Raw genomic sequence first — 24,953 nt, 5'->3', positions numbered from 1 at the left:
AAAATACAGATGAGAAAATGTTTTAATTAGTGATTTTGAAGTAGTTAATGTGTGTATTAACAACTGTGGTTCTATAAAAAGAAAGCATGTGGAGAATATACCAACTTTTTTTTATGTTTTCACAAGTATATGCTGACTCTCTCATTATTAAGTACACAGAGCTCAAAAAAAGCCAATGCTACAGAGAGTGTACACTAACTGTTAAACATTGTAGAAGAGGTTGAGAGATACTGGCTAATGACTACCATAAAAGGAATAGATGACTAAGAACAGAGAGGATGTGTGACTAAAAAGTCCCTCTATGGTTCTTTGAAAATTCCCTGAATAACTAGGCATGCCAAATGTGGTCTGTCATAAAATTATTTGATGCTAAACTCTGTAGTTAGACGACAAATATATGCTGCATCCAAAGGAGAAAGCCTTTGTATAGATCATTCAATTGCAAAGTGTCAAGACAAATCAAGACCATCAATAAGTGAAAGTGTTAATCAAATTAAAGTGTGACCCAGAGTTCAAACACTCCTGAGCTAGATTGGGCTCACTCTACAGACTCATTCAATTTTTAGGGGGCATGACCACTGTGCAGCGGCCAGGCACTTTGGGCCACCACTGCTCCTTTCTACCCCTGAAAATGTACAGATGTACTGCTTCTCACAGATCCTTGAACACTGTAGAGTAATACTAGCTGGCACATCACAGCCTATCTCTAGTAAATCAACCTTTTCACCCCAAAAGCTTACTTACCACAGCTATACCAAAACTGCAGATATTAAAAAAAAAATCCCAGTACACATTTGGAAATGTATCATAATTCTCTTACACATACAACTGTCTCTGATTGGAACAACTGATTTTCTTTAAAAATGTTACTTTTCCCTCAAGTAATAACTCCAAATTATTATAATAATGATAATAGTTACTACTGTTATGTAAAAACATCATTTGATCCCTAAACTCATGAGGTGGGTTTCAGATGGGGAGACATATGCAAGCTCATATCCTTTAAGATCAGACTGGAAGCCAGGCACAGTGGTGTGCCCCTGAAATTCCAACTACTCAGGAGGCTGAGGTACCAGGATTGCTTGAGCCCAGAGAGGCAACACAGTAAGATAAGGTCTCACTCTGGGTCCCCACACAAATCTCATCTTGAATTGTAATCCTAATTGTAATCCCCATGCACTGGGGAAGGGACCTCGTAGGAGGTGACTAGATGATGGGGGCAGTCCCCCCATGCTGTTCTCATGATAGCGAGTGAGTTCTCACGAGATCTGATGGTTTTATAAGGGGTTTTTCCCACTTTGTTCGCACTTCTCCTTGCTGTCACCATGTGAAGAAGGACGAGTTTGCATCCCCTTCCACCATAATTGTAAGTTTCCTGAGGCCTCCTCAGCCATGCTGAACTGTGAGTCAATTAAGCCTCTTTCCTTTATAAATTACCCAGTCTCAGGTATGTCTTTATTAGCAGCATTGAGAATGGACTAATACAGATCTCATCTCATATCAAAAAAACAAACAAACATCAGATTGAAACCCAAGTTTGTCTAACTTCAAAACCCATGTTTGCTTCACTACACTACATTGTTTCTTGATACTTTTCTGTTTGCTAAAATACATATTACAGACATTCATGGGAGAAAATATATTGAGCAAGTAGTGACTCAAATGGGGAAACAGTTTTGAATGACTACAGGACTGTCTTGTAAAACACAGCAATGACTTTTTATGCCATGTGATTGCGGTTTTTTTTCTTTTTTTTAGTTTTAGTTTTGGCTTTCCTAGTGTATGCCTGTTATGTATCCCTCTAGACATGTCTAGAATACTATATCAAATTTCACTAATATACAGTCCTTTACTAAAATGTATACCCTCACCATGTGTGAATCCTGCATATTTAAGAATCCATATTCCACGTATACAATGAAAAATAAGCAAATCTTTACTCATCTTTACAGCTTTCTTTTTCTCCTTCCTTCCTTCCTTTCTTTCCTTCTTCCTTTCTCTTTTCTTTCTTTCTCTTTCTCTCTCTCCCTCTCTCTCTTTCTCTCTTTCTTCTTTCTTTTTGACGAAGTCTCTCTCGTCCCCCAGGCTGGAGTGCAATGGCGTGATCTCAGCTCACTGCAACCTCTGCCTCCTGGGTTCAAGTGATTCTCCTGCCTCAGCCTCTCGAGTAGCTGGGATTACAGGCACCTGCCACCATGCCCAGCTAATTTTTCTATTTTTTTTAGTAAAGAGGGGGTTTCACTATGTTAGCCAGGCTAGTCTCAAACTCCTGATCTCAGGTGATTCTCCCACCTCGGCCTCCCAAAGTGCTGGGATTACAGGCTTGAGTCACCTGGCCCGGCCCCACAGCCTTCTTTAATTCAAGATAATTGATTGAAAAATAAAGAATGAAGCTTACTTTCCTTATTGGTATTTTAATAAATCCTTACTGGTATTTTAATAATCCCATGTACAATGAAGAACAGATTTTATAAAAAGACAGTTTAATTTTCTGAAACGATAAATTGTAAATTGTTCTCCTAAAAGAATACAGTCAAATATTAAAAATATATACCATAATCACAGGGGATATTTATTTCTCTTGTTGCATCTATTCCCCTTCTTTCACAACTGCACCCTTCTTTTCTTTGAGAACCACCTCTCCCTTTTTTCTCAGTCTGGATGATTTAATTCTCAGCACCAGGGATGGGCACATGGCCTAGGCCTGGCCAGTCAGTGCATTTCATCCCCTTTGCCACAGTGGTTAGTTCACAGATGCATACATATCCCAAGACAGGCCAATGAGATTCCACACCAAGATTTCCACACAAAATATTGGGAAGTGCCTTCTTTCTTTCTGGGATGCTAAAATGGTAAGACTATGGATTCTTGCTGTCTTTACCACCACATGGGAACAATGCATGTAAGAATGAAGACACTACAGGGGAAACCAATGAAGAAAAGTGGGAAAACAACATACTCCTGATATTATTTGAGCAGCAGCAAGTTCAGGGATGGAGAAGGTTGGTCTTACCAGCCCATCCCTGCTATGTGGCCTTACTGTGATGCAGGGCACCCAGCTCCCTTAACACCTTATTTCTAGTCTTCCTGCCAATGCTAGGAGCACCAGATACCGTTTTTGTTCTTTTAAATAGACCACAATCAGTTTCTGTTTTTACAACCAAGAACCCTCAATGAGCGAACACTTTTATAATTTTAGGGTGGAGAAGGCCTGCCTAGAAAGATACATCTGACGACATAACAATGAGATATTGGGGGACAAACTGGCAACATCATAAAATATTGCAATGTACGTTCTGCTAGACTCAGCAAACCCATGCCTAAAAATGTACCCTATGGAGAAAAACGAAAAAAATGTGAGAAGATGTTAGGTTTAAATGATGTTCCCAGCAGCACGATGCCTACAAGAGTACAATGAAAAACAAGACAGATGCCTGGAAATACTGGTTTGTTGAGTAAATTATTATACATTCACATTGGAATACTATGCTGCCATTTAAAAAGACAGTCTATATTGACATGGAAAGATCCCCATGACTGAAAGTAACAGAAAGCAAAACAGCATCTATAGTATGATTTTATTTATATAAAGTTATCTATCTCTCTATATATATACCCTGGGGAGGTTGGGGTCTAGAAGCTCATTCATTAAAATGATGCCAGTTGATTCTGGGTGGGGGGTTATGCCTTTATGGTTTGAATCTCTTGCACAAACGTATCTTTATAATCACACAAAATCATAATGCAAACCACACACATGCACATACATAAAATCAGTATAATTTCCAAAGGAATTAAATTTACTCTGGAGTCAGTTAAGACATAAGAGAATTTTAATCTTTTCATATGGCAATGTAAACCTAAAAATTTATAAAATTGACCTAATAGGAATAACTCCCCTCTCTTTTCATTCTAGAGATATAAGACCTAAGGGAAAGGCCTAGGCTAGACCAGAAACCAACTGAAGCATCCTGAGGAAATAATTTGTTTTATCTTCTGAATAAATGAACGATGCTCTTCGGAACCTTCCCCATCCCTGAACTTGCTACCGCTCAAATAATGGTATCTTGTAAATAATGCTCTTCTGAATTTGCACAAAAAGCGAAGGTATATGAGGAACTATGAGGGAACAAATGAAGGCCATAAAGACTTGTTCAGATGGTTGTTGTGTCAATTTTGACCAGTCAGAAAAACTACTTGAAAAACATCCAAAACGCAAGGGAATTATTTTGTCCAAAACCACCCAGTATCTCTTCTTTGCTACAAACTCAAACATACCCACTGCTTCTCCCCAAATCCTCAGATATAGAATCAATCTGAAAAGTAGTAAGTAAAATACTTGGCATGTATTATCAAAGGCAAGATTGATAACAAGAAGAGGTAATGTAACACAACCTGTCAGTCTACTACACTGAATAGTACAACCAGCACATCTCAAAGTCTTGTTTCAATGGCCCATAATATTCTGAAGTATTTAAATTCTCAAGAATTCTACCTTTGAAACAGAAACCTCTCTACAGGGTACCATAACTAGTACAATAAACCCAAGTTAATTTTGTAAATTTGCCCTACTTCTTTAAAAATTAAGATATATGAGAATTCAAGGATGTTAAACTTTAACTCAGAATTTATGCATTCAAGTAGAGGCAGTCTAGCCTGGTGGTTAAGGCCCTGGCAGTGGCTGATGTGAACACAAATCTTGGCGCTGCCGTATACTAGCTATGAAGTCTTTGGCAAGTGACTTAACCTCTCTATGCCTCAGTTTCTTCATCTATAAAAAAGGGGTAACAACAAGACCGCTTCACAGAGGTGTAATGATTAAATAAGTTAATATATGTAAAACCCCTAGAATCGTTTCTGGCAAAAAAAAAAAAAGCTCAATAAATATTAGCTACTGTATGATTATGGGGCATAAATTATTCTAGGACTCCAATGCTACGGGATAGCCATAGAACTAACCAAACTAAATTTAACTTTGAAGACATTTATTATTCAATGTCTTCATTACGGTTCTGACTTTTAAAAAGTAGTGAATAATGAACTTTAATTCTTCAAGGCACTATTAAGCTCAGTGGTAACTAGATGTTATTCATAAGTTTACACAGTACCATAGTTTCAAAGCACTAAGAAGTTTAATTTAATTATTTTCTGAACCAAAACTGTGGTAATTTTTTTTTCAAATAGACAATTTCTAAATGTGAACATGTTTATCGTGGCTGCCAGCTTTATTTTGAAAAAGAAATCTTTACAGGCCGGGCGCGGTGGCTCACGCTTGTAATCCCAGCACTTTGGGAGGCCGAGGCAGGCAGATCACGAGGTCAGGAGATCGAGACCATCCTGGCTAACACGGTGAAACCCCGTCTCTACTAAAAATACAAAAAATTAGCCGGGCGTGGTGGTGGGCGCCTGTAGTCCCAGCTACTCGGGAGGCTGAGGCAGGAGAATGGCGTGAACCCGGGAGGCGGAGCTTGCAGTGAGCCGAGATTGCGCCACTGCACTCCAGCCTGGGTGACAGAGCGAGATTCCGTCTCAAAAAAAAAAAAAAAAAAAGAAATCTTTACAAACATGACAGGTATACTTCAAAGAAGTGGTAATGGGAAGTTTACGCCAGTTATTACTAAAAATTTGAATGGGACTATTGCAAAATCCAAACATGAAAAGCTTCGTACTCAAAACTGACCTAATCTTAGATGTATTGTCTTTCCCCACACACTATCAAAATGAAGCTTCTTTTTTTCCCCCCCACTTCACCATTACATTTTTAGCCTTTATTTTTTTTTTTTTAGACTACATCCCACTCTGTTGCCCAGGCTGGAATGCGGTCGTGTGATCTCAGCTCACTGCAACCTCCGTCTCCCAGGTTCAAACGATTCTCATGCCTCAGCCTCCCAAGCAGCGGGGACTACAGGTGCACACCACCACACCTGGCTAATTTTTGTATTTTTAGTAGAGACAGGGTTTTACCATGTTGGCCAGGCTGGTCTGGAACTGCTGACCTCAAGTGATCCACCCGCCTCGGCCTCCCAAAGTGCTGGGATTATAGGCATGAGCCACCGCACCTGGCCACCATCCTTTAACTTTAATGATGATTAACACATCATTAGACTTCATTTCATTGTCCCTTTTCAATAGGTATGCTCTTTTGAAATAAATGTCTCTCTCTCTCTTTGCAAAAAATCATGAGACCTAAAATCTGATGAATTTATCATATCACATCACCAAAAGAGTCTGCGTTTAACACACACAACACCACAGGTTTTGGTAGAAACAATCTAAAAAGCTTTAATTAACTAAGAATCTACTACATCCCAATGTATTTACCATTTTTCTTAGTCCAAAGACCATGATTTTGTGTCTTGATTGGTGTATTTGTTTTTTTCTGAGTTTTGAAAGAGACCCCCTTTGGCAGGCTCAATTCTTTTAAAGTCATAAATAAGCCTCCCCGCCCCCAACTTTTTGCAGTAAAACATCTGAGCTTTGTCAGCAGCTCTTTCATCTGGCCCTTGATTTGAAAGGCAAGATAATATACTGGGCCACAGCCTAAGCTCCAGTAAAAGCCTGACCTTGTGATATAAGTTGTAGCCTAACATCAAATCACACTTACGCATCAGCATACACCATTACTATAACAATAATAATTTCTGACAGTATTGTTTTACCTTTATTAACTTACTTGGTCCTCACAACAAACAGAGGTAGATACTATTTTCATGCTGATTTGATAGATGAAAAATTGGAGGAAAAGCGAGATTAAGTAACATAACCAAAGTTACACATATTGTGAGTGATGTTGACATGATTTAAACCCAGGTGGTCTGAGCCAGGGCCCATCCTCTTAACGACTGTGTTATACTTTCTCAATTTTGGGCAAGTGAGAAATAAAAAATGCAGTGATGCGAGCTGCATCATCATGCATTAATTTACTCAAATTCAATTATATGTGCTCAATTAAAAATGAAAACTGATTGTCAACTGATCATAGGATATTTAAAAAGAAAAAGAAAACTGAAAATTACAACTTAGTGTACACAGTTCCTCATTTTATTCATCACATACCCACAAGCAGAGAGACGGAGAATAATTCTTTTGTACCCTCAGTTAATTTCCGTACTTAAATATCCCTCATTAATGACCCAAGTAGTTCTTCTTAATGAGTATTTAATTAAACTGAGCATGGCTTTGGTGTAAACAGTCACATTTTTTCATGTAACATTAGCTGTGTACAAGTCAACTATTTCATCTGGTGCTCAAGTGAAGAATATTCTGCTGCTTCCAGGGAGAGCTGGCTTTCTGTGGAGATGGAAAGGCAGTCCCCACTGTGCACCTTCCTAAGAGATTTATAAGAACAATTTTGACCAATGCCATTTTTGCCTTACATGCTAACTTCAAAATCTATCTCGGGCCTTAGAAGCAACTCCACTACATGCATCGGAACTGTATGTGTTACATCATTAACAGTCGGTAATAGGGGCCACATAATTACAGAATGCAATTCATACTCTTCCAGGCCATCACTGTGGCCTTGCAGACTCTTCTTATATTCCTAATAGCATCTCTTCAGTGCTTCCCCACTCTCCACGAGTCTCAGAAAGATCCACAGCTCGAAAAGATCCAGCTCACAGCAGTTAACAATAATACCTCATAAGATCGGGGCCATGCAGCATAAATTCTCTCCATGTACTTTACTTTGACCACAAAACCCTGTATCCTTATCCAGCCCTTCCTGCTATAAATTGGAATCTAGTCTCATCACTTTACTGAAACTGCTCCCTCAAAAGCCACTGATGTCCTGCTTGCCAGATCCAATCACTTCTTAGTCTTCATCGGACTCTCTCTCTCTCTCTTTCTGGCAGGGATTCTCAACCCTGGCTATGAATTACAAGTTTGTAGTACAAAAAAATCAACTCAAGATGGATTAAAGACCTATCTGTAAAACTTAAAACTATAAAAGCCCTGCAAGATAACCTGGGAAATACCATTTTGGACATAGGAACTGGCAAAGAATTCATGATGAAAATGCCAAAAGCAATTGCAATGAAAGCAAAAGTCAATAAATGGGACCTAATAAAACTAAAGAACTCCTGCATAGCAAAATAAACTATTAACAGAGTAGAAGCATCCTACAGAATGGGAGATAATATTTGCAAACGATACATCTGACAAAGGTCTGATACCCAGAATCTACAAGGAACTTCGGGAAACACACAAGCAAAAAAAAAAAAAACCCATTAAAAAGTGGGCAAATAACATGAACAGACACTTTTCAAAAGACATACATGTTCCAACAAGCATATGAAAAAATGCTCAATATCACTAGTCATTAGAGAAATGCAAATCAAAACCACAATGAGGTATCATCTCACACCAGTCAGAATGGCTATTATAAAAAAGTAAAAACAAACAAAAAACCAGATGTTGATGAGGTTACAGAGAAAGGGGAATGCTTATACCCTGCTGGTGGGAGTGTAAATTAGTTCAGTCATTGTGGAAAGCAGTGTGGTGATTCCTCAAAGAACTAAAAACAGAACTATCATTTGACCCAGCAATCCCACTAGTGGGTATATACCCAAAGGAATATAAATCATTTCACCATAAAGACTCATGCATGCATATGCTCATTGCAGCACTATTCACAATATCAAAGAAATGGAATCAAACTAAATGCCCATGCACAGTAGACTGGATAAAGAAAATGTGGTATATATATATATATATGATGGAATACAATGCAGCCATAAAAAAGAAATACTATGCAGTCATTTAAAAAATGGCCTCCTGGCCGGGCGCGGTGGCTCACGCTTGTAATCCCAGCACTTTGGGAGGCCGAGGCGGGTGGATCACGAGGTCAGGAGATCGAGACCACGGTGAAACTCCGTCTCTACTAAAAATACAAAAAAATTAGCCGGGCATGGTGGCGGGCGCCTGTAGTCCCAGCTACTCGGAGAGGCTGAGGCAGGAGAATGGCGTGAACCCGGAAGGCGGAGCTTGCAGTGAGCCGAGATTGCGCCACTGCACTCCAGCCTGGGCGACAGAGCGAGACTCCGTCTCAAAAAAAAAAAAAAAAAAATGGCCTCCAGTTCCATGGAGGTCATTATCCTTAGCAAACGAACACAGGAACAGAAAACCAAATACTGCATGTTCTCACTTAAAAGTGGGAACTAAATAATGAGAAGACATGGACAGAAATAGGAGAACAAGAGACACTGGGGCCTACTTGAGGGAGCAGGTTTGGAGGAGAAAGAGGTTCAGAAAAAAATAAAAACCTATTGGGTACTATGCTTAGTACTGGAGTGATGAAATAACATGTATACTAAGCCCCCAAGTCACAAGTTTACCTATATTACAAACCTGCACATGTACCCCTGAACCTAAAATAAAAGTTAAAATATTTTTTAAAAAGAAGTTTGCAGTACAAAGAAAAATAGTGATGCCAGGGCCCCACCCACAGATTCCAATTTAATTGGTCTTAGATTGGCAGAGGCATGGGTATTTGCTTAAAGATCCCCAAGTGATTCCAATGTGAGCCAAGGTCAAGAATCACTACTCTACAAAAGTGGCCCCACTCATTAACTCACCCCTTCTACTTGAACCTTTCTCTCCTCCCAACATCCTCCCCTAAGTAGGCCCCAGTGTCTCTTGTTCTCCTCTTTCTGTTCATATCTTCTCATTATTTAGCAGCCACTTATAAGTGAGAACATGCAGTATTTGGTTTTCTGTTCCTGTGTTAGTTTGCTAAGGATGATGACCTTATCTTGGTTGCCATGATATCATACTTGCCGGGTATTTCTATTTCTCCTGCTGTTCCCCTTCAGCTTTCTCCTACTGTTCCTCCTTATCTGAAGTTTCTTTCTCTGATTCCCTTTGCCCTGCCAATTGTTCATTTTCTATTCAACCATTAATTTAAATTTTCTAACAATCCCAAATCTCCATATCTAATCTTAAACTCAAGCCTCAGCTCCAAACCCTCACCTCACATAGATGTTATTTCTCTGGAATTCAAATTCCATATGTCCAAAATTATCGTACTGTGTTAATTGCCTCTCTCTCCCTTCTCCACAGTAGCTATTTCAAACTTTCTGCATTTTCCTCAGACTCCTCATTCTCCTCATTCTGCTGCTTTGTTTGCAGCAGAAAACTGCTCCTACTTCACAGAGAAAATAGAAGCTATTAGCCTCTCTTAACTTGATCCTAACCCAATGCAGTCACCTACACATGCACTTTCTCTGCACCCAACCCATCTGGGGCTTTTGTTTTCACCCTCACTGGAGACCAGGACCTATCAATTATTTCCCTTCTCTCTTCTGGATCCTTCCCATCAATATCCAAACATGTCGATGTCCTTCCCCGTTTTCAAAAAAGAAACTCAGAAAACTGTTCAACTCCACATATTCTCCTAAGTACCATCATCTTTCTTTTCTTTGCAGTCAAAATTCCTAACAAGCTGTCTCCATCCACTTTTTCCCCTTCTCAGTCTCTTTTGGAGGCCCCTCTCCCTCAGGTATTCCTCACGATGCTGTCCTCACTTGTTCGCTTATATGCTCTTCCTGTACACTCTCATCTGCTCACATGATGTCAACTGTGAGCTATGTCCTGATGCCTCATAAGTTTATCTCCAGCCAGATCTTTGATGACATTCAGATTTACAATGTCAAATGCCTAACTCTACTTCTCTTCTGAGATGTCTTATGGGTATTTTAAATTCAACATGTCCAAAACAGAACTCATTCTCTTCTCTATGCCTCTCCTGAAACCTGGTCCAATTTCTCTCTCTCACCGAAAGGCATCATCAATATCCATCCAGTCTCCCAACTCAGAAACCGGGGCACAATCCTTCTCTCCTCCTCTTTCCAAGCCCACCACATTGCAAGCACCAAGGTCTGCCCATTCCACCCCAACTGCTTCAGTTCAGTTCAGGCTGAGATGCTCTCTTGCTTGAATTTCACTGGAACAGAACTCCAGCTAGCCAGCGCAATCCCTCTGCAAATGTGAATCTGATGAATAAGACACTTAATAAAAGTCCATACTCTTCAGAAGGACACATACGGTGTTAGCCTTGCCTGCTCTTTAACATCCTCTCTCTCCACTGCCCCTACTCCTGCTCTCAGGTCCCAGGAATTTCTTGGTCCAAGAGATGCACCACATATGCTCTCTCACCTGAAGGCCTTTGCAATATTCTTTTTGTCCTCTCCAATTTACTCAACTGTCCCTCCTGTTTGCTCTGATTTTATTTTATTATTTTGTTTTGTTTTATTTTACTTTATTTTATTTTTTTTGAGACAGAGTTTTGCTCTTGTTGCCTAGGCTGGATTGCAACGGCACGATCTCAGCTCACTGCAACCTCCACCTCCCAGGTTCAAGCAATTCTCCTGCCTCAGCCTCCTGAGTAGCTGGGATTAAGGCATGTGCCACCACACCCAGCTAATTTTGTATTTTTAGTAGAGATGGGTTTTCACCATGTTGGTCAGGCTGGTCTCGAACTCCTGACCTCAGGTAACCCACCTGCCTCGGTCTCCCAAAGTGCTGGGATTATAAGCGTGAGCCACGGCACCTGGCCCCCCTCTGATTTTAAATGCTGTATTTATCATATGTTAAATTTGGTTCTTTCTAGAGCAGGGTTTATAAGAAGAAAAAGAGAAAAAAGAAGAAAAAAATTGGTTCTAAGTCCTTTTTTTTTTCCTGGATTCTATTCCGTTTCAATGATCTGTTTGTCTCTTCTTGTGCTAATGCCATAATGTTTAAATTTAAGATATACTTTTATACCTGGTAGGACTATTCCTCTCAATCTTCTTCATTCAAATTGTGAGGAACCTCAGACTAAGTTTATCAAATTAAAATTCCACTGGGACTTTTGGTTGGAATTACACTGAATCTACAGATCCCTTCAGGGAAAACTAACATTTTCTCTTCTAGGAATATGTTTCTCCATGAGTTTAATTCTTCAATAAATATTTTTTGCAATATGTGTCTTACAGAATTATTAATTTTCTTCTTGGGTACTTTATAATTTTAATTGCTATGGTGATTGGAGTTTTATTTCTTTAAATTGATCACTGGTGATGTACCGGAGAGGTGTTGACTTCTGTATACTTACTTTGTATCTGGCCACCTTACTGTTTTATTAGTACTCCAGGAGACTGAAAGAGTATTGGGTTCCACAGGAAAGAAGAAGACAACAGTTGAAGCAAGTTTGTAGGCAAAATAATGAAGTCCATTTAAGAAAGACTGGGTTTAAAGTGACAATATTATATTTAGCTGAAGATGTCATGAAAGTATATAGAAATAGAGAACTGAAGCAGAGGGGAGAGGTGTGGGCTGGACAAGATGTAGGAGTCACACGCATACAGGTAAGAGGTGAAAATACTCCTTAAGGCAAGGTCATGCCAGGATTAATGAAGAAACAATGTTTCTCTATTCTAAAATCTTCTATTAAAAATAGAGGCCGGGCACAGTGGCTCACACCTGTAATCCCAGCACCTTGGGAAGTTGAGGCAGGAGGATCACCTAAGGTTAGGAGTTCGAGACCAGCCTGGCCAACATGGTAAAACCGCTTCTATAGTAAAAATATAAAATTTAGCCAGGCATGGTGGCGGGAGCCTGTAATCCCAGCTACCCAGGAGGCTGAGGCAGGAGACTTGCTTGAACCCGGTAGATGGAGGTTGCAGTGGGCCAACATCACGCCACTGCACTCTGGGAGACAGAGCAGTACTCTGTCTCAAAAATTAAAATTTAAAAAAAGACAGAAAATACATTTTTATACTGTGTGGTGGTTTCATATTACAGTTATGGAGTACAGACATGTAAAGTATACTTTTCCAGAAGAATTTCAGGAGACCAAGGGTGGGGTCTCCTGACTTTAGATATGACTACTACATTACTACCATGGGATTCATGTGAAAAAAAAGATTCTGACGATCAAACGTAAAGGCAGGAAACGGGTGGAGGGAAGAGGAAATGCTGAACTACAAGGTCATGGTCAGGAAACCAATTTGGCAAGGTATGTGGAAAACCAAGGCATATAGAATCAAATACCACATACAGTAGTGTGCAGCCCAAAGCCAGCTTTGTTTTCAGTAGCAGGACTCAAATGGCAGAGTGAAGGCCAGCGCCTGCCGTCGACAGTGGGAACCTCCTCAAAATTCCCTGTTGAGCTAATTTTCTTTTAGTCACTCTTACTGCTAAGACAGGCTTTTTAATGGATCCCAGACAAAAAGCTGTCTATGTCCTAAGAAACGCATTACTAATAAATGCCTATTGTTGGTAGCCAGCAATGTATACAAAATCTCCTTTTCATTCATTTCCATTACTTGTTAAATAAGTCAAAGAACAATACTTGTAAATCACACAATAAAAAAATTAAGATATAGTATGTACAGTTAGATCCTAATTTTACGAAAGGTGTGTGTGTTCATTGAAAAAACAAGAAGGACATTTATCAAAATGTTAAAAGTGGTATCAGTAAGGAGTAAAATGCAGCAGTTTTTATTTTTTAATGTATTCTTTTCTGCATTTTTACACAGTTTTCCACAATGAATATATATTGATGTGGTAATAAGGAAAAATACAAGTGTTATAAAAAACATAAATCAAAATTGTAATATCAAAGGAAAATAATCACAACTGTAATGCAGAATTTCAGACGACTCAGGAAGATAGGAATTCTGATTAAATCTCCAAATTTTCAGAATATGAGTAATAAAATACAGGAAGATGTACATCTAAATTTCTCCTTTGGAGAAAGCCGGAATAAAACAGTCTTTAAAGGACTAAGTGTGAAATCCACAAAAGTAAGTGTAACAGCATGAAAAGGGAAGGTAACTGACACTTTCATGATGCAGAGAGAATAAAGAAGAGGTCAGAGAAGACAAGTAGCTCAGAAACGACCTCCTAAAAACAGCATACTTTTTGGGAAATGAATCCAGCATCTCTCTCAAATGATAAGGTCTACAGAGTTAACAGTGTCTTCTCCATATGAAGTGCTTGCTAGGTGCTATAGGGGATATAAAGAATTACTCACAGCCTTATGGGAGCTAGTATTGATAGGGGTGGAAGTAGGGAAAGAAAGTAAGTCAATAATAATGCATTATAATAATGAGAAGTAGCACAGCATGGCAGGTAAGAGTGGGCTCTAGAGTCTGAAGCTTTTCAGCTGTGTGACCTCGAGCAAGTCACTTAACTTCTCTGTCTTAGATTCTTCACCTGTAAAATAATGGCAATATTACCTCATAGGGTTGAAGGGAAGGGTTGGTGAAAACATGAAGAGCTTAGGACAGTCCCTGGCATATATTAAAACACTTGCTGGCTGGGCTCAGTGGCTCACGCCTGTAATCCCAGCACTTTGTGAGGCCGAGGAGGGTGGATCACCTGAGGTCAGGAGTTCGAGACCAGCCTGACTAACATGGTGAAACCCCATCTCTACTAAATACAAAAAAATTAGCTGGACATGGTGGCACATGCCTGTAATCTGAGCTACTTGGAAGGCTGATACAGGAGAATTGCTTGTACCTGGGTGGCAGAGGTTGCAGTGAGCCAAGATTGTGCCATTACCCTCCAGCCTGGGCAACAAGAGTGAAAACTCTGTCTCAAAAAACAAACAAACAAACAAACAAAACTACATTTGCTATGATTTTGTGCCTACTATGTAGTGATGTGCTAATATTTTCTTTCTTTCTTTTTTGTTTTTTTGAGGCAGGGTCTGCTGGAGTGCAGTGATGCGATCTCGGCTCACTGCAATCCCTGCCTCCAGGGCTCAAGTGATTCCCCCACCTCAGCTTCCTAAGTAGCTGGGACCACAGGCGTGTGCCACCATGCCTGGCTAATTTTTGTATTTTTTTTGTAGAGAAACAAGGTTTTGCCATATTGCCCAGGCCAGTCTTGAATTCCTGAGCTCAAGCGATCTGCTGCCTTGGCCTCCCAAAGTGCTGGGATTACAGGCGTCAGCCACCACGCCCAGCCAGTGTTTTCTATCTTATATCAAATAAGGTAGGCATTATTCGTCCTGTTTATAGATGAGGAAACTAAGAATCAGAGAATTAGGCAATTTTGGATAAGATCTAGAGAGAGGGGGAACAGAGTTGTGATTTGAGCCCCCATCTGCCTGAACACAAAGCTTGTGACTTTTATTACTACTATTACTGTGAAACAATAGCACCTAACATTTGTCTAGTGCTTACTCTATACCAATTATTATTGTACATATAATTGCAATTTCTCTCACAAGATATCATTTGACCCCATTTTACAGAAAGCAGCAGCCTATGCTTCGAGAGGCCTGCACCCACGCTGGAAATCACTGAGTTGTAAGTAAGTGGTAAAGGCAAGATAGGAGTCTACATCTGCCCGTTCCCAGTGCCAGAGCTCGCCACCCCTGGCTAGTGGTGCTTCAGCTGTGGAGCTTTAAAAAACAAGAGATTCCAGAGGGTCCTACACCTAGAGGTTTCTGAGCAGGTGGCTCTGGGCCAGGGGCCTTGGCCACCCACTTTATCTCCTCGCCAGTGGTTCTCATGAGACTGCAAAAATATGTCGTGTTGTAGGTGTTAAATGCCAAGGTGAAAAGCTTCTGCTCAATTCATCTAGAAATGGGGAGTCAATTAGGTTTTTCAGTGAGGTTTTTCAATAACCAGTGTTTTAGAAAAATTAATCTAGGAGTAATGAATAGGATGGACTAGAGGGGAAAGAAAAGTGTGGCAAAGACCGACTGGTTAGAAAGCTATTCTAGGCCACAAAGTTTCTTTTAGCCTTAATAAACCCATGTATCAGACACACAGAAAAATGAATCCTTGGGAAAGACCCATCTAAACACAGAAAGATTTGCAGCTTGGAGAAAAATGTACTTCAGTATTCCAGATCTACATATACTGGCTGAAGTAAAAATCAGGTTGTTCCTTTTCAAAAATTAACAAAAGAGCCGGGCACAGTGGCTCACGCCTATAATCCCAGCACTTTGGGAGGCCAAGGCAGGTGGACAACTTGAGGCCAGGAGTTCAAGGCCAGCCTGGCCAATGTGTCTAAACCCTGTCTCTAGTAAAAATACAAAAATTAGCTAGGCGTGGTGGCACACACTTGTAATCCCAGCTACTTGGGAGGCTGAGGTATGAGAATCGCTTGAACCTGGGAGGCAGAGGTTGCAGTGAGCCGAGATCGGGCCACTGTACTCCAGCCTGGGTGACAGAGTAAGACTCTGTCTTAAAAAAAAAAAAAATTAACAAAAGAAACATACGTGTGTGTACAAACATCAAATTTTATAAAGTAAATTCTGAGACATACTAGATATGTAAATATGGTTGACTGACCTAAAATATTATAAAGAAAAAATTAGAATTGTATAGCGATTTATAGGTTTCACAAACTAGTGATATAAGCTTTCTGGAAATAATGAATCTAAGATAATACGTGGAGTTTTAAAATATATAATAAAATGGGAGGCCATGGCAGGAGGATCACTTGAGCTCAGGAGTTTAAGACCAGCCTGGGAAACACAGTGAGACCACATCTCTACAAAAAATAAACAAAATTAGCCTGGCATGGTGGCACGCACATGTGGTCCCAGCTACTTGGGGAGCTGAGGTGGGAGGATCGCTTGGGCTGGGGAGGTGGAGACTACAGTGAGCCATGATCACAACACTGTACTCCAACCTGAGTGATGGAGGAGATCTTGTTTCAAATATATATATATATATATATATAATAAATATAAAATAAAATAAATATATAAAATAAAATTTAAGATATAGCTTTAGATATAAAAGATATAGCTTTTATAATTATATTTTATTTTATAAAAAATAAAATAAAAGATACAGCTTATTTAGATAATTATACATTCATGAAGTGAATTTATTTTTAAATGATGTAAATGTATTTATGTGATGCTAAATTTAAGGGAATAATAGTTTTTATCAATTTGGGATTTAAAAACTATAATCAAAACTGTGGTAAAATAAGAAACCTCCATAGTTTCTAATTATCATTATAGTGTTGAGCAGATAAAGTACTCATTTTCAGAAAGGAACTGGGACAAGCACCATAAAGATATTATAACCTTGACTCAATAAATATGCTCCTAGCAATCTATTCTAGGGAAATAATGGAAGGAAAGCAAAAAGGCGTATGTAGAAGACAAACAATGCATTGTTTCTCTAGTACCTAAAAATAAGAAATAATAATCAAGTATTAGAGAACTGCTTGATAAATTATGAATACATACAATAAAATATTTATAATATTAAATTTTTATTCTAAAAATGAGATCGACATACAAAAGTATCACTGTTATATTTTAAGTGCTTATTCTGGGATACAGCATTGTATGTATATTATTTACAACTGCATAAAAACATACATACATGGAAAAGGCAAATGACAAATATAAAAATAGTTCAATGGCTGTGATTGGTTATCCTTTATCAAATTAAAAATGTCTAATGTTTTTCTATTGTCTTCATATCTATATTAATTTTTCACCTTCATTAAAGCAGAGGAAACTTCTTAAGGGAAAGCCACCTTCCTACCCTCTAATCTCACTGATTATGACTTCTATCATGCACAGTTTTGCCTTATTAGTCTCATTTCTAAGGCAGCACTAACAGTAGCCATTCTTCTCACTTTTAACATTTATATTAACTGGAAATAACACAAATCGCTGTCCCTTTCCAAGACTCTGAGTCTGTCCAGGGCTAAGCCAGGGTGCTTCTACACCTGCATGCCTTCCTTACTTTCTGGATATAAGAGTCCTGCAGCCACATGGATTGGCTTCCGATCAATCTCTTCCTATTTCTAAATAGAGTATTTCTCTGTGCTTATTAGTGGAAAAGCACCTATATTCTCCTGAAGAGTTCATTTTATCTAGGCCATTAGATCCTAGACCTCCTCACGAGGTCAGGAGATCAAGACCATCCTGGCTAACACGGTGAAACCCCGTCTCTACTGAAAATACAAAAAAATTAGCCAGGCCTGGTGGCGGGCGCCTGTATTCACAGCTACTCAGGAGGCTGAGGCAGGAGAATGGTGTGAACCTGGGAGACAGAGCATGCAGTCAGCCGAGATCGCGCCACTGCACTCCAGCCTGGGTGACAGAGCGAGACTCTGTCTCAAAAAAAAAAAAAAAAAAAGAAGACAGAATGGACAGGTTTCCAGGCCAGCCTTCACAAGTATACTTAACTCAAACATAGTTCAAGTGCTTCTCACCCTGGCTGTGTATCAGTTAAATAAAATAGATAAAGAATGCCTGACAAAGGGAGAAAGAGATTCGGGGAAATAAGAGCTGTGGATGGTTTTCCAGGAAAGTCTTTCCTGTTGCTGGGTTTTTAGAAATAATCTGGGAGGAATCAGCAGTTATGAGAAGGTTGCAATTGAAACGTCTTCTCTTAAACAATTTTTCCAATATTCTAGACTCAGTTCCAGAAAAAAATTCTCAGCCAAAAAAAAAGGTAGTTTTCAAAAAATATTCTAGGTTTTTTTCTGTGCCTTTGCATCTCTAGAAATAACCCAAACAGTGGTTTGAAATGGGCCAACATAGATCTTGCGGAATAAAATGTAGACAGTATGCAACAGCGGGTGGAGTAAAAGAATGAGCTCCCCCTCGGATCCAGCCGCCTCCCCTCCTGTTTCCCATTCTCACCATGTCAGGCCAACCACCATTGTTCATTGTTTAACACACACTGTTCCCTCACTCCTTCACACAGCCCCTTTTCTTCAGAAAAGACATATGTCCATGAGAACATATCCGCTTCCAGTCCTCTCCCCTCAGTTTACTGTCATTCAGCTTCCTAAAAGACAGCTCTGTCCACAACACCCTCCTCAAGACCTATGTTAACTTGCCATATTCCTTAGCATGAACTTCACGTCTCTCCCATCTGGTCCATCTATTGTCCCCGCTTTTTAGTTAGAATTTCTTTCCTTAACATTCTCTCTGCTTCAATCACCCAGTACAAGGAACTACTTCCTGTATATATGGCTTGGGCTTTGCCATTTCCAAGTCTTTCCCTGCAATTCCCTCTCTCTGAAATATCTCTCCCCTGCTTCACCCCTACGGTCCAAAACCCTAGCTGTCCTTTAGGATCCAGTTCAAATGGTATTTCCTTCAAAAAGCCTTCCCTGCGAACACTGAAATGCTTTGTCCTTCCTCTGAACTGTCATCCTAATTTGTACCTCTATTTGGCATTCATAATATCTCGGAAATTTTATACTTAATTGTGAATAAATTTTACCCCTCCATTGACAATAGCATTTATTCTGCACTCCTTATGATTGTTGAATCAAAGAAAGACTGTTCTGGTGAAGTTAAAACTGCATATGCACATTTGTGTGTGTGTGTGTGGGTGTCTGTGTGTCTGTGTATAGTTCCCACTTGTTTAGAAGATAGAATGGGGCCGGGCGCGGTGGCTCATGCCTGTAATCCCAGCACTTTGGAGGGCTGAGGCGGGTAGATCACGAGGTCAGGAGATCGAGATCATCCTGGCTAACACGGTGAAACCCCGTCTATACTAAAAATACAAAAAAATTAGCCAGGCGTGGTGGCGGGCACCTGTATTCCCAGCTACTCGGGAGGCTGAGGCAGGAGAATGGCGTGAACTGGGAGACAGAGCATGCAGTGAACCGAGATCGCGCCACTGCACTCCAGCCTGGGTGACAGAGCGAGACTCTGCCTCAAAAAAAAAAAAAAAAAAAAAAAAAAAAAAAGAAGACAGAATGGGCAGGTTTCCAGGCTAGCCTTCACAAGTATACTTAACTCAAACATAGTTCAAGTGCTTCTCACCCTGGCTGTGTATCAGTTACCTGAAGTGCTTCTGAGTCTCACCCCTTAGAGATTCACATTTGAGGTTGAGGGACTAGGGCAGGGCCCAAGCATGAATATTTGTTTTAAGCTCTACAGGTGACTGAATGCACAGAGAGGGAAGATACAGCATTAATAGTCTAGGCCTGAATTTAGGGTTCTAACAATGAGTAAGTGGTTCAACTGCAGGAAGAATACACCCACTCCCACTTTTTAGAATTCTCCTCCCCATTTCCCAGGTCCATATGATGTTCTAAATCTCCTGATTTCCCCATCCTGACCTGCCTTTTTCCTTAACATCTCCATGCCAAAAGTTCCCAACTGTCCCACTCCTCTCAAAGTGTCAGTGCCTCCAGGGAGTAAAGTTCAAGTTGATATTTGAAATAAAGCACGTAAATCATAAAAATAATTTATGATATATAGATCATTTAAAAACTTTCAGTTGTTTGCATATACATTAAGAGCTACTGTCTAGTAAGAGCTTAGTACGTCTTTGGCATGGGGTCACGTACATTGTATGTATACAGATCTTCATTTAATCCTTAGAGTAACCCTGGGAGGTAGGTACAATTATCCCCATTCACAGAAGACAAAATAGACTTGACAGGCGAGGTGAACCAACCTGCCCAAAGGTCACACCACTGGGAGGTAGTAACGCCCAATTTCAAGTCTGAAGTGTCAGACTCCAAAGCTCATGCTCTTAACCTTTTTGACATATGTTAAAGAAGACGCTTGTTACCCTAAACTTGTTCCTGTGTTCAGTGGCACTTGACAAGGATAAATAAGAAAAACTCCAACAGCAAACAAGAGGGCAGGAAGGCACCACAATAGGTCTAGATGGGCTCTGTTCCTGGGGTCTGCTCCCCTGGTTACTGTTTCTATAACTTTTCCTCCTTCCTCTGCTCTGACTCTCTCATTCTCTACAAGCACTGACAATGCCTTCTGTGGCAGCAGCATCTGGGCCTGGTTAGATGGGGAAAACTGGGGCAAGAGCAGCAGCCATTTGTATGTAGGGGATGCTTATAATTAGAGACTGCCCTATTTGAAATGCATCAGGAAAAATGCAATTAGCAGATTCACTTATTAGATTTCTGTTATATTTCACTTGTGAAACACTTGGATTAAGACCTTATGCCTTACAAATAATATCCTGCCAGGATTTAGTGAGAAAAGTATTTACTGAATCTGGATCCTGTACTGTGAAATACAGGGCCTATAATGTTCAAAAACGTTTTTATTTATTCAGAGACACCAACATCAACAAAAGTAAATCTTATTTTTTAAAAAAGATTAGCCTGGACAAACTATATAAAGAGCCTCGATTTATTTTCTAATTACCTCACTCTTTTGCCAGATATTCTTAGCTGCTTTTGCGAGGATTTTACATGTCCATTTAAATCAGAGTGAGTTCTGTGAGGACGCCATCCCACATACACAACAGAGCCCGGTCAATCTTTGCTAATCTGTTGCAACCAAGCTAGAATAATTCTTTCCTCTTACTGCATACACTCTTGCATACCACACAGACTCTGAGTGGGTGAACCAATGCCAAGGAACAGGAAGATATTCCTGTTGGGAGATCAGGTACATCTCAAAGTTAATCGCTTTTATCCACAGCCCAACTACACCGCTTTCCAGTCATCTTGACAGCTGATAAATGGAGAATTAACACGCCTCTCACTTATAGCACCGGGGTTCATGCTGACAACTATGATTAGTAGCAGAGAACGCACACCTCGACGGACTCCATTTCTAACAGACAAAACTGAAATTTAATTTAGTCTTTGTGGTCTCCTAAATGTTCTCGTTTCAAGTCTCAGAATGTAAAGAAGCACAGCAGATGATGCCAACACATATACAGGGCAGACCGAAGGCAGGAGAGCTTGGCTTGCTGCCATGAGGCAGGGACAAAAAGGTCTTGATTTTGATGGCTATCCTGAATTGCTCACAATTAAACCAGCTTTGTGGGAAAAGCAAATTCTAAGAGTCATGAACTAGACTAGTTCTGGCTTTGCTACTGAATTCGTTATATGTAAGTCACTGATATTTTCTATGCCTCAATCTTCTATCTATAAAATGGAAGTATTAGTACCTATTATGCCTAATTCACAGTGTTAAAGAGAGAAAATGAGACAACTGAAGCGAATGTCTTCCTAAAATCCTAAAGGCATGACCATAAGCCATTTAATACAGCAGGGCCAAAATCTTACTATATTTTATTTCACTTACAAAGCCACCATAGTGTTATGATTTAGTAACAGCAAAGTTATTAAGGAAGTTAGAAATGGTTTTATTCTACACTTTGCATTCTTACTCGTCACTCTTCATTTCGTTCCCCTTCCAGAAAATAATGATAGTGGGAATCGCTTCTATGGTAAGGTTGCTAAATCTCAAGTAACTAAGCACAATATAAAGCTGTGGATTTTTTAAAAATGTACTCCAGTCAGGTGCGGTGGCTCACGCCTGTAATCCCAGCAATTTGAGAGGCCGAGGCAGGTGGATTGCTTGAGGTCAGGAGTTTGGCGAACATGGTGAAACCCCGTCCCTACTAAAATACAAAAATTAGCTGGGAGTGGTGGTGGGCACCTGTAATCCCAGCTACTAGGGAGGCTGAGGCAGGAGAACTGCTTGAACCCAGGAGGTGGGGGTTGCAGTGAGTCAAGATTGTACTGCTGCACTCCAGCCTGGGCAAACAGAGCAAGACTCTGTCTTAAAAAAAAAAAAAAAGTACTCTACATAATTTTCACTGCCTTAATCACGTCAGTAACTATGAGGGGGAAACTGCACATGAGAGTACTTAAATTCCTACCTCACTTATAATGTAACCAAACGAAACACAGCCCAAAAAGCAGAAAATGTTCAACAAATAAATCCTGCATACAGCATAAAGAGGGAAGTATCAGAAATGGTTCTTTCCGTCTCAACACCGTCTGTATCACAAAACCAGAGGCTAACAATGCAGTTTACAAAACTTAAGAGTCAAGGCTGTGAGAGAAAATTAATTTTTAAAAAACCTTAAAAGTATAACAGACTTTTAGAAAAGTATACAAATATAAATGACTGATTGACATCGTCTAGAACAAATGCCCCTACCCAGGTCAGTACTGCAAAACTCCCTCCCTCCCAGCCACGCACCCTCCTTGACCAGGGCCCCTGCTTCCCATTCCGTTGGAGTGCATATACTCCCAGTGTACAAGAGCTGGGCATGCCCTAGGGCTTCCAAAGTGTGGTCTTGTGGGGAGGGGAGCAGGACCCCTGGGAATCTCCAGACCCTTTCAGAGACTCCACAAAGTTAAAACTGTTTTCATTCTAGTTCTAAGATATTCTTTGCCTCTGTCGCTGTTGACATCTGGGCTGGAAGAACTGCTGGTGCCTTGGCATGAACAAAGGCAGTACTAGCAGTCATTGTATTCCTCTCCTCTACATACTAAAGAAAATATGCCAGTTTCACTTTAAAATGTCGTTGGTGAGGCAGAAGAAATATTACTTTTATTAAATCTCTACCCGTGAATATATGTCTTTTTAATATTCTGTGTGACAAAATGGGAGAGCACAAACAAAGCCCTTCTGCCGCACACCGAGGTAGGAAGGTTGCCTGGAGGAAAAAAGCACTGGGGCGGTTGTTTGCTTTTGAGCTGACATAGTTGCTTTTATCACAGAACACCATTTCTACCTGAAGGAATGACAGTCAGACAAACTATGGTTATTCCAATGTGAGTATCTGGCAGACAAGTGAACCTATCACTTGAAGAAAAATCACCGACAGGCTGGATGTGGTGTCTCACACTTGTAATCCCAGCGTTTTGGGAGGCTGACACAGAAGGATTGCTTGAGGTCAGAAGCACAAGACCAGCCTGGCAACACAGTGAGACCCTGTTTCTACAAAAAAAAATTTTTTTTAATTAGCTCAATGTGATGGCGTGTGCCTGTAGTCCCAGCTACTCAGGAGGCTGAGACAGAAGGATGGCTGAGCCCAGGAGTTTGAGATTTACAGTGAGCTACGATCACACCACTGCACTCCAGCCTGGGTGACAGAGCAAGTCCCTGTATCTAAAAAATTAAAAAGTTAAATATAAAAATAAAGCTGGAAACCAAATGACAGTTGGTGCCAGTGACAAAATTCAGGCTTTCAAGTGAAAATTAATTTTGGAAAACATGTCTGCCACTACAAGCTTGACAGTTTCCTAATAAACACTTTTCTAGTAAAAAACTATAGAAATGATCCCTGAAAGTATAGCTTTACTAAACACTTTCCTAATAAGATCAGTGGTAAAGTTACAGAATGTGATATTTTAATATTGTATAATGAAATGTGTCAACAATGGAAAGATCTACATAACTCAGTAAACTAATGTTTCCAAATAATCAATGTAGCATATTACAAAATCATACATAAGTAAAAACCTACTCAGCATGCAAGGTAAACCAAATATTTTAATGTAATAAATATTAAAAGTTCACTGATATGGATTCAGATTTCACACTGCCACCAACCTTTCAAACTACCATTTGTCAAAGTTTTAATTAAGTATCGAAAAGGAATATCTATAATTATTTAAAAGGTTATGAAAATACTCCTCTTTTTCCAAACTACATAGCTGTGTGAGGCCACATTTTCTTTATATGCTTCAAACAAAACAACACATCACAACTGTTTGAATGTAAAAGCAGATGTGAGAATCCAGCTGTCTTTTATTAAGCCAGACAGTAAACTGATTTACAAAACTGTAAAACAATGCCACTCTTTCTACTAATTTTTTTATGTTTTGGTAAAATGGTATTTTTCTTTCAAAAATCATTATTTATATTAACACACAGCAGGTTTTTAAATGAATAATATTTTTAAATGTCTCCATTTTGTACTATGGTAGATATCAACAGATATCATCCATATAAACAAAAGTTCTTTGAGGTCCTCAATAATTTTTAAAAGTGTAGAGGAGATCAAGTGTCAAGTGAGATCAAAGGTATGAGGAACTGCTGCTTTAAGGTATAAACCTAGGAGTGAAACTGCTGGATCACAGGGTATCTTATCTCCAGCTGTATGAGACACTGGTAAACACGGTTGTACCAGTCTATACTCCCACCAGTAGTTATTTATATATTCTGAATATGGGTTGTTTGTCTCTTGTGTTCTACATACTTTTCCCAATCTATCTTTGAGTGAATAGAAGCTCATCAA

The 24,953-nt window shown here is 39.7% G+C and overlaps 1 protein-coding gene and 1 long non-coding RNA gene across 2 annotated transcripts in view; one reads left to right on the top strand and one right to left on the bottom strand.

The window, feature by feature from the left end:
- The window catches only part of SERTAD2 (SERTA domain containing 2), a 119,978-nt gene that overhangs the window by 67,391 nt on the left and 27,634 nt on the right, over positions 1–24,953 (bottom strand). The window lies entirely within an intron of this gene.
- On the top strand, positions 1,307–4,545 carry LOC134732370 (uncharacterized). The gene is made up of 3 exons (XR_010115464.1): positions 1,307–1,366; positions 3,200–3,446; positions 3,917–4,545. It is a non-coding gene; the product is annotated as an uncharacterized lncRNA (long non-coding RNA).

This window comes from Symphalangus syndactylus, chromosome 14, assembly GCF_028878055.3.
Source record: "Symphalangus syndactylus isolate Jambi chromosome 14, NHGRI_mSymSyn1-v2.1_pri, whole genome shotgun sequence".
NCBI lineage: Eukaryota > Metazoa > Chordata > Mammalia > Primates > Hylobatidae > Symphalangus > Symphalangus syndactylus.
This window is presented reverse-complemented; position numbering and strand designations above follow the sequence as displayed.